Genomic DNA, 9,898 nt, shown 5'->3' on the forward strand with positions numbered 1-9,898 from the left:
CCTGCAACTGCACATTCTCCAATTGAAGAAAGGCCCCTCACTAAGGAGACAAGGCTGTGGTTGTAGTTTCTCTGAGATGGACTCACACAGACTGCTTTTTCTATTAGTTTTCCACCATTCTGTTATCTAGCAGTGTGATTTGTAAGTATATCTCTTGCTCATGAATAGCAACATGTAACAGGTGTCTTCTCTGACTCTGTGACAGTTAAGCCGCTGTTCCTCTCAACAGCGAATTAGATGGAAAAGTAGTGGCAGACTTTGCTGCTGATGAGGTTTTGTAAGTGCACTGTGAGTTTTCAAGAAGACTACGAGGCACAACGTTCCTCTCTTTATGTGTCATACCTGGAATCAGTACATGTCAGAAATATTACCCCAAAAATATGGTTCTTGGGATAATAAGCTTCATCACTACATTCTATGCCCATGTCAAACCTGAAAGCAACCTCAACCAGAATAGCTAAACTAACTTTAGTTATTACTGTCTCACATCCAAAGTGTTGCTAACATGCTGTTTACAGGATGCACATGGTCCCTCCTGAAATGTGGATCAGATTCCAAGTTACTGTTTACAGAAGAGTATTATTGTAATTTAGCAGCAAAGAATGTGCCTATGGCTAAAATATCTATGACGTAATAAAGAACTTGCAAATAAAAGAAAAATTACAGCCTTAACATGCTTTTTCTGACTGCCTGTAAAGATCTTCAGATGACTATGAAGGCAAAAGGAAAAAAATCTATGCTGTCCCTTGCCTCTCCATAATTCTAGGTGAAAGCTGAACATTAGGAATGAGTAGCATTTACATTCTGGGGCTTTACTGCTTGGGATGTAAAATGGAGTCTGAGGTGCAGAATGTCAGAAACACTGATCTCATGAGGTAGGCTGAACAGCCCAAGCCAGAATATGCTCTTTATAGGTAGGAAGGTACATCTCAGAAAAATAAAATACCCTTCTACAAACTAACAGAAATAGTCAGCATTTCTGTACAAAAAACATACTGTGCTTAGTAAAGATTTCATTTTAAGACTGAAAAGTAAGGTGGGAAGGAATGTCTGTTTGAGTGAAAATTTTTCTGTCAAGTGAACTTTCATAGTGAGAGATTAACATTTACTGTGTGCAGGAATGCACAATATTCACCTGCATATATCATCCTATTTGCAGAAGCAAAATAAGAATCAGATATCCTGACCACTTTTAACCTGCCATAAGAATCAAAGATGTTGTTTTATTTCTGGGCTGTGTTGTTTTTTTATTATTATTTTTTTAAATTTTCACTTGCCAGTACTACAAGTTAGGATGTTAGCTGATCATATTTGTGTTTCAAAGCAAAACTTCAAGAACTACTCCAACCACAATGTTGCCTCTCAGAATGAATAGTAAAGATATATTTTTTATACAGCTTTCTGAGTTGAAGAGAGATCTGTCATATGGATTACATCTGTCCTTAAAGGGTCACAAGAAATATATCTTTAATAACTAAGATGGCTTTTGTTTCTTCTTTTAACAGAACACTCTGAATATGTGGAATGGAGATCTTCATGTCAAGTAGTATTTCCTGCACTGTGTCTTGTACTGGCCTGCGAAAGAAGGAAAGTTTTCAAGGCAAGAGGTTGTTTTCTGAAAGCTACAAGTATTTCAGCTGTTAGACTTCCATGAAAAGAAGCAGACAAAAAAAAAAAAGAGTAATTTTTTACAATTGCATTGGGAAAACACTCTCAAGTACAAGACAGTTTCTGGAGACTGGGAAAATCTGAATCTTGAAGATAGGCTTCATGGGTCAAGAGGAGGAGACAGAGGACCCCGAGCTGGCTCCTCCAAGCTGTGGTGCTTTCCTAGTTCAGCAGAACCCCAAACAGATACAGCTGTGTTGGGATTCTGGGTGGTGCCTGGCCTGAGGAGATAATTGCTGACAGCTGGATGCATTCAGTCCCACCCTGATGCAGCTACTCCGCTTCTTTCCACAGCCAATTAACACATCCCCTCAGATTTGGTTTAAGCTCAAACAAGAAGTAAAAATACCCAAATACAACTAAAGCTTCCTGATCCCTGGAAGGAAAGATCCTGCAGACCATCTCTGCTGCATTATCTGAAGGTAAGTCCAGCCCGTCCTGGTAATCCTGAGTCCAGACCGGGCAGAACAAGTATTTGTGTCTGCTGCAATAGCTGCACCAGTAGTGGATATTTCTGTAGAATAAATAAATCCTTCCTTCATTTCAGCAGCAGGACCACTAACCTTTCTGTACTGTCTGTTTGCTCCTTGCACAAAGCAGGGGCTGCCTCCTTCTACATCCCTGACCTTTCCTCAGTGTCTCTCTATTTGTTGCTTCTGTCCTTTTTAAAAAGCCTCTTATTGATGTTTTTAAACTGATGGTGGAACATAAACAAGTAATAAAGAAAGGTTAACAATACTGAATCGATACTATGGAGAGAGGCGTTAGGGAGATGAAATTGAGGAGGTTGACTGTGAAGGAAATCAAAAGGCCAAATTTAATCACAGTGCTGCTGGTAATTAAATTACGTTTTGGGTTGTTGTGTTTTGTTTTTTTTTTTCAAAAAAAGAAGAACTAATGAAAGCACAGACTGGTATAGTGTTTCAGAAAAGGCAAAGCACCTGAATGGAAACTCTGACCAAAGACTTTTTCATATCCTTGCTAAGAAGAGAATGAGCTATTCCACATCATTGTGGTATTGTTCTGACTGCAAAGGAAAGGAAAATGTGCTTGATGTTAAACTGGGGGAGTTCTGAAAATATGGGCTTAGATCTGCTGCCAACTGGTGTTTCCCCCAAACTCCAGCAAATTCTGGCTATAGCTGTGATCCTGACACAGTGTGAGATTCACAACCAACTCATTTTTTTTAGACAGACCCACTTCTTGCCTTGCATTTCAGGGCTAGAGAGGTTGCACAACACATCTGAATAGGTTAGCTTGTAGTGGTGAGACTGCCACATCTGCTCCTGAGTTTCCAGAGCGTGTCTCTGGATAAGATACAACTGGAAAACACAGGCTTGTGATTTTTTTGGGGAGCAGGGCTGTTGTTTTGCAGGGCTTAGTATTTTTTATTTTACTCCTTGCTAATGATCTTGTGTAGTGGTCTCCTCAGTAAGGCATTCAAAGGCTCAGATGCTAATGAGCAGGTCTCTCTCATTATGGCAGGCAAAGCTGTATAATGGGAGCAAGAAAAAGCATTAGTTAACATAAACAAAGGAAGAATACTGGGGATGGGGGAGTGAGGAGTGACTGTGTTTGTCAAAACTGGCATTGTGGCCATCCAGAAGCAGCTTTGAGTAAGAGGTTGCCAAGTTTAGTTTGTGTGCTGCCTGCGGCCTCCAGATTTCAGATGAAAGGTGCCAAACGTGAAAAGAATGAGATATCCATAAACCAATCCCTGTTAGGCTCTATAATTGGAAAAATGCTAGTTGCTTGCCCTCCGCCAGCTGCCATTCACTTTCCTTCCCCCTTGTCTTTCTCATTCTGCCTCCTTCCGTGGGAGCTGATGAGATTGTTTCTCTGCTCAGTAGCAGCATCAGCCTCTATGTGCAAGGCAAGACCATCTAATTGCTTTCCTTCCCTTGACTTTGGGCAAGCATGGCAGCTGGCTGTGGCAACAAGTCTGTCACATGGGCTTTTTGTAATGTTTCTGCTACCTTCACAGCCTGGCTGTGTAATTAACTGGGAGTGGGAGGGAGGGAGCGAGCGAGCCACTAATGTGAACACTGGATTTACAACAGAACAACCTGGAGAGCTGTCTGATTTGTATTTGTTTTTTTCTTTCCATCAAGTTTTTTTCTTTGCCAAAAAACTTTTTGTGGCAAGGCACTGACCCCTATATTGTATATTGTACCAATGGCCTACAGGAGAGGGTGGATTGGCAAGGATGTGCTCACAGATCTAGCTGGGAATTAGTAAGATGCTGTATAATACAACAAAATGTACCTGAGCTACAGATAAAGCATTTATGTCAAATACAGGATATTAAGGTTGCCCAGCAAGGATCTGTAGAGCTGCTGCTTCTACTAAAACAAAGGGCAGTGGCCACAGATTTCAGCTTGGGCAGTTCAGCTGGGACAGCAGGCAAAATTTCTTCACAAGGAGGTGCCTGCAGCACAGGAACAGGTCACCAGATGTGGTGGATCTCTGTTGTTGGCAACTTTCTAGGCTTGCCTGTGTGAGGCCACAGCTGGTCTGCTCTAGTGTTGGTGAAAGTCCTACTTTGAGTAGGAGGTTGGACCACAGACCTCCACAGGCCCCTTCCCACCAGCATTTTTGTGATTATTTTGATGGAAAATGCTGTTCCAGGAAGCACTGAAAATATTTCTGACTTAAAGCTCTTAAAACAATTGATGATGTTGTGGTGTCCACCACTTAGCAGAGAAAGACAAGGCCTGTTTCTGGAGTGGATACCACAACCTTTTAAATTGAGGGATATGAGGAGAGTCAGGCTTGACACATGGTGTTTGATGCTTCTTTATGGCAGGGACACTCAGCTCCTCCATTGAATGTGAACAGAAGTACCTTCTGCTCTGCAGAATTTGTGCTGAGGAAAGGCAGAGTGGGACGAACTGATGTTTGATCTGCTTCAAAAAGAAAATGTTCCTTTTCCGAATTTGGCAGCATGCGTCCTGAACTCTCGCCTCTGACACAGGGCAGATTTATGCAATTACTTTAAATATTTAGCACCATAACCCATTCCACAAAGATGCATTATTACTTTTTAACAAACATTAAAGTTTAAAACCAGAATAAAAGCCTTGCCTCATACCAAAAGTGCTTGTCCTTCGGACAAACAGGATATGTACCACCTCATGTGTCTAAAAATATAAAGAAACTCTTAAAATTCCATTGTTTTTTCCAAAATAGTAAATGAAATATTAAAAATGCACTTTCTGTGGCATTAGTTTTGATTTTGTTGGTGCCAGGGCTTTTTGTGGGGAGATGTTTGCTAATAACAGTTGGAGGCAGGCAGAACACTGGGAAGGAAACATCTCGCAGACTTGCATTGTTCCTTCTGTTCTGTAAGACTTGTTCTCCTCTTTTCAAATGCAACTTTTAAACAAACCTGATCCATCATTTCTGTGCTTGATGGAGGGAGATATATTTTTATTGGGGCTGATCATGTTTGCAGATTTCAGCATAAATTGTTCTGCAGGCTTTCACTGCATTTGAAATTGCGCTTTTTCTGCTATTGCTGTACAAAGTATTCCTTGGAGAAAAGTCACCCAACTTTAGTAGAGATCGTAACTCACGGGAGAGACCTATACAGCAATTTCCATTGGGATCAGTAGGGCCCTGAGCAGTTGCCTGCTGTTGACGCAACGTTGCCAAATGTCTCTTTGCTGCTTTATAAATGGCAAGACATATAGCTAGTTATCAAAGTAAGAAAAATGACTCAGCAGTGGATTCTGTTTACTGTGAATCAGAAGGAACAGAAATCAGAGGAGCCTTTATTTGGCAATGTGGATTAAGCAGCCTATGTCTTGGCATTATCGCTGCCTGGAGCAAAGGCACCAGCTGACAGTTAGGATGGTTCCTTTCTACACGTCACTGGCCTAGGGCCAGCTCGATTGCCTTCTTCATTTCATACCACCAAAGTGTTTTGCTCTTCACATTAAAATTTGAAGCCTACATTTTCCCTAGCATAAAAAAAAAATCCAAGGAGGTGCACTCAGGTCCCCAGAGACAGAGTAATTCTACTCTAGTTTAAGATCTGCTAATGCATTGAGGTCATTAATGTTTCATGGTGGTTCCATTTCTGCATATGCACAAAGCTTTTTACACCACCCTGGCTTTAATGAACTCCTCCTGTTTCCCAGGAGGCCTTTGGAATCAGAGATGGTTTTCTCTAATGAAATGGCCCAGGCTCTTTGTTTTGAAGTTGTTTACATAGTTAATAGCCCCTTAAGGGGAAACAGCAGAATAGAAGCCTGTATGTAGAGAGTTGCTTCACAGATAAAGTGCCTTGGAGAAATAAATCATTGAGTTGTGGAGGGTTTGGACATGGTTCTTTGGGTTCAATTTCTGCCCTTCCTCCCCAAGCTAAGTGTTCATCTCTACAAAGGTAAACAAAGCTCTGCCCAGAGGGATTGGGAGGAGACCAAGAGGGATATAGTCCATCCAACAGACCATTTGTGCTTGTGCTTAACACAGGCCGTTTCTCTTTGCTAGAAGTTCTTAACGTAATTTAGGGCAATAATCCTGGTTTGGATATTCGGGGTAGCACTAATTCCAGTGTTTATGGTCAGAACACCCCTCCCTATCTCTTCTTGGAGAAAAACTTCAGCATCTGAGCCACTCTGTTATCATTAAGTCCTTTTATTTCAAATGCACATGTCAGTAAATGAAACCGAAAGAGACGTTTGACCACCACAGTGATGGCTCTGGCTTTTGTCCCTCTGTCTCTCTTTTATCTGTATGTAACTCATCAAGCCAATTTCCATGACAAATTCAGGAGTTCATATAGTGGAGGAAGGTGTATAACATTTATAACTGTGGTTTCTGATAGTTACCATGGTGGTTGTTCAACCTAGAAAATAAATGAGTGGTCTGTTATTTCTGAGACTGAAGCTTGATTAAAGAAAACTAAAACATCACGCACAGACAAAAAACCCAAAGAGGCATTCAAAGCATGATTTGTGTAACTTGCCTGACGTAGTCTTGATATTAAAATTGTACAATAAAATATGCTTGGAGCAAAATGATCCAAATTGTCATTGTTACAAGGCTGATAGTAAAATGTCTAGGAAACCAGGAGGCTTCTGATTAACAGCTGAATGTTTGCGTTTTAAAAGAGAAGCAGTAGAAGGGAAGAGGAGTGGGACCAAGCTGCATATGCAGAGAAGTGTCTTGTCAGAACAAAAGAAGAAATGGACAGGCAGGAGTGAAGACAGTAGGACATGCTGCCTCAAAATTAGAGAGGAGGTGGGTTGTTTTCAAGATAGATAAGCTCTCACCAGGTTGGTATATTTTAATCAGTCCTCTGTAGGCTATCCCTGCTGCTATGTGTGTTCATTTGAAAGTCCCAGCTGATGTGGCACAGGTTTTCTAAATATCTCAGGCAACTGGAAGCCAAAAGACCAAGAGGTCTTTTACAGGCGACCCAGTCCCCTGTAGGGAACTGCAAGTAGATTTTAAAAGTAACAAATTATCATATTTATTCACAATATTACTTTTTTTTTTTTTTTTTTTTTTTGAAATGCAGAGTAGGGGGGAAAAAAAGTAGAGCACAGACACACAAGATGCTTCTTGCTTAAACCCATTTGGCCACAAGAGGCTTGGGGTTCCTCACAAGCACTTCATGTACCCTGGCACATCAGTCATTGGAAATGAGGCTCTGGTTTCTGATTTGCAGTTTTCTGCTTGTCATGCAGTCAGCTTGTGCAGGCAATTTCAAATGGTCTGTACACCTTGCTTGACTTAACTGGGAATGAGCTGGAACAACTGCAGAGCTCTTGGATTCAGCTGGTGCTTCCCAGATGGTTGGCTGGGCAGGCGGATGAGGCATGGGCTGCTGAGCCATGCCATTTTAAATCATTTTACTTGTTAGTTTTGACCCAAACTAGCAGGAAGAGGTAATTCTACCTGACGCAGAGAGGTCTGGATGGCATTTTCTAAGCTTTGGCATCACTTTCTGTGTGATTGATGCCGAATCATGACTAAAGAATGGAGAAGGGCTTCTGTTTCATGACTCTTAGCTCAAGCTGCCACATGATGCTGTAAGTTTGCTCCGCCCTCTCTTCGCCAGACTATCTAGTGCTTTGATCCTAGGGTAAGAAATATGAAGCTATTTTATCTTCTCTGGAGGCTTCAATGCATTTAGGTAAATCAGTGCCTGTCACTTCAGTTTTACAGCCAGTGCCAGCACTGTGCCAGGCTTATCCACAGCAGAATCCCATTGGATCATTGTAAGTCATTTTCAGTGAGCGGGGAGTTCACCTAAAGCTGGGTTAGCCAAAAAGCCATTGGAATGCATGAATACAACTTCGTGGAGCCGATGAGTTCATGAACAACAGTAGATGTTTGCCAAGCCGGTTATTTATAAAAGCCCATGGAGAGGTCATCTTTTTGTAGCAAGCGCCTCAATTGCAGATAGGAACAGGTGAAGTAGAGGGAAAATATGAATGCAAATAATATTTTTAAATAATAGCTACTTATATTTCCATTTGTTTTAAATTTTCCACAGTTCTAAATAGCAGACAAGTAAATGAACTCAGAGGTTTTCTGATTTATTCATCTATTTATGTAAAGTTCTTTTTTTTCCCCTCACAAAAAAAGAAATATCCCAGATTGTGGTTATTGAATTGCAAGAAGCAGTGTGCACAGGTACTGTCTAATTAGCACTAATTGAACAATAGAAAGGACTGCTACATTTTAATCAGAAACCAAGACTTCACCACAGAAAACTTTTAATTATGGGGAAAGCTCTTAAGTCATGGCTTGCAGGTTACACCATCACACGCTAAGTAACTAAAGAGCACAGTCTGTTCTGTCAAGTAATGATCCATAATTTTTTCTCTGCTTGGGGAAGGAAAAAAAAATCAACTTCTAAAGTATGCAATGAGCATTTACTGAAGGGAAAAGGAAGAATAAGTGTTCCATTCACACACCAGATGTTCCCATTAAACAATCGTTTTCAAGAAAGCTCAGCTCATGTGGAAAGAGAAAGCTCTGGAGTTCAGAAGGTGGAAACAGTGAAAAAAGTTAACTTGTAAAATAAGGGCAGCTGCTGAAGATATCGTTCCTGGCTTTGGCCTAGTATATGTCAGTCCAACACTGCAAGGGGCCAAGGCCACAGCTGGCGTAAATCAGTGCAGTTCTCTGAGTGACTGGTGTCAGAGCAGTGCCCTGATGTACACCAGTCTCCCAGTCCTGCAGCTTCAGTAGCTGATGGACTGTGACCTTTAATACCTCAGGGTACGTTTTCTGGTAGCAGAAGTGGCATGTGTGAGATTTTTCAGTATTTGCTTATGTATACTTTAGAAACCTCCTTAGGCTTTTGCACAGGTTATGGAAATTAAGATATTTAAGAACTCAGAACAAAGCAAACAGCTCTCTAAATTCCTCATAGTCTTTATCCTGTTTTTAAAAATAACAGTACCATAGGCATAGTGTATACAGGTATCACTACTGTGGGCATAGCTGGGACAGCTAGATTAACTTCAGCCTCATTTATTTTTGGGCACAGGCCGAATAACCCTTCATTTCATTTGCGGCAGCAGTCTGGCTCAAAAGAGTTTGCTCCTGTGCTATTTGCCTTCACTAATTGGTCATCTGCCTGGTTAAGCCCTGCTGCTCAACCAACTGCAGAGCAAACTGTGCTTCCTCAGCTATGTCTTGCCCAGAATCACTTCTTAATTTGGGGAGAATGAAGGGTATTGAAATCACAGAAATATATTTTCCTGTTGGGCCTCTCACAATCTGTTTCTTGCAGTAGGTATGTAAAGGGCTATGTGGGCTGAGTTTAAAACCCAGACTTCTTTTCCAGACTTCACGGCAGCAAAAGGCAGCAAAATTTGCAAGTATTATGGTTTGGGGGAGGCAAACACAAACCCAACATTTACTAAATTGCCAAGGACAAGAAGAATATGTATGTTTTCTAAAAAATGCATTTCTCACCATCATCACACTAAACAGGATTCATTTAATCTGAAATGACAATGACCGTGTCACTGTTTTTTTCCCTGGACCAGTTTATTATTATTTTATCCAGTCTTCCTGAATGTCAGTGGTGATTTTAATTACAGTCCTCCTCTCCTAGGCTCCCATCAGTTCAAGTCATCACCACGTGCCCTTGGGAAGTCAGAGCTCAGCCCTGCTCAAATTGCAGCGGTCCATTTTCCCATCAAAGGCATGTTGTTGCAGAATGATGTATGACTCAGTGTGGATCATCTAAAACTGTCCTTGT

At 41.2% G+C, this 9,898-nt stretch overlaps 1 long non-coding RNA gene across 1 annotated transcript in view; it reads left to right on the plus strand.

Moving 5' to 3' along the window:
• Positions 1–8,733, plus strand: part of LOC110363319 (uncharacterized) — a 29,089-nt gene extending 20,356 nt beyond the window's left edge. Inside the window, exon 4 of the long non-coding RNA XR_002421303.2 lies at positions 1,506–8,733. This is a non-coding gene — a long non-coding RNA (uncharacterized LOC110363319). The remainder of the gene's footprint in view (positions 1–1,505) is intronic.
• The last annotated feature ends 1,165 nt before the right edge of the window (positions 8,734–9,898 follow it).

Source organism: Columba livia, chromosome 6 (genome assembly GCF_036013475.1).
Source record: "Columba livia isolate bColLiv1 breed racing homer chromosome 6, bColLiv1.pat.W.v2, whole genome shotgun sequence".
Classification (NCBI taxonomy): domain Eukaryota; kingdom Metazoa; phylum Chordata; class Aves; order Columbiformes; family Columbidae; genus Columba; species Columba livia.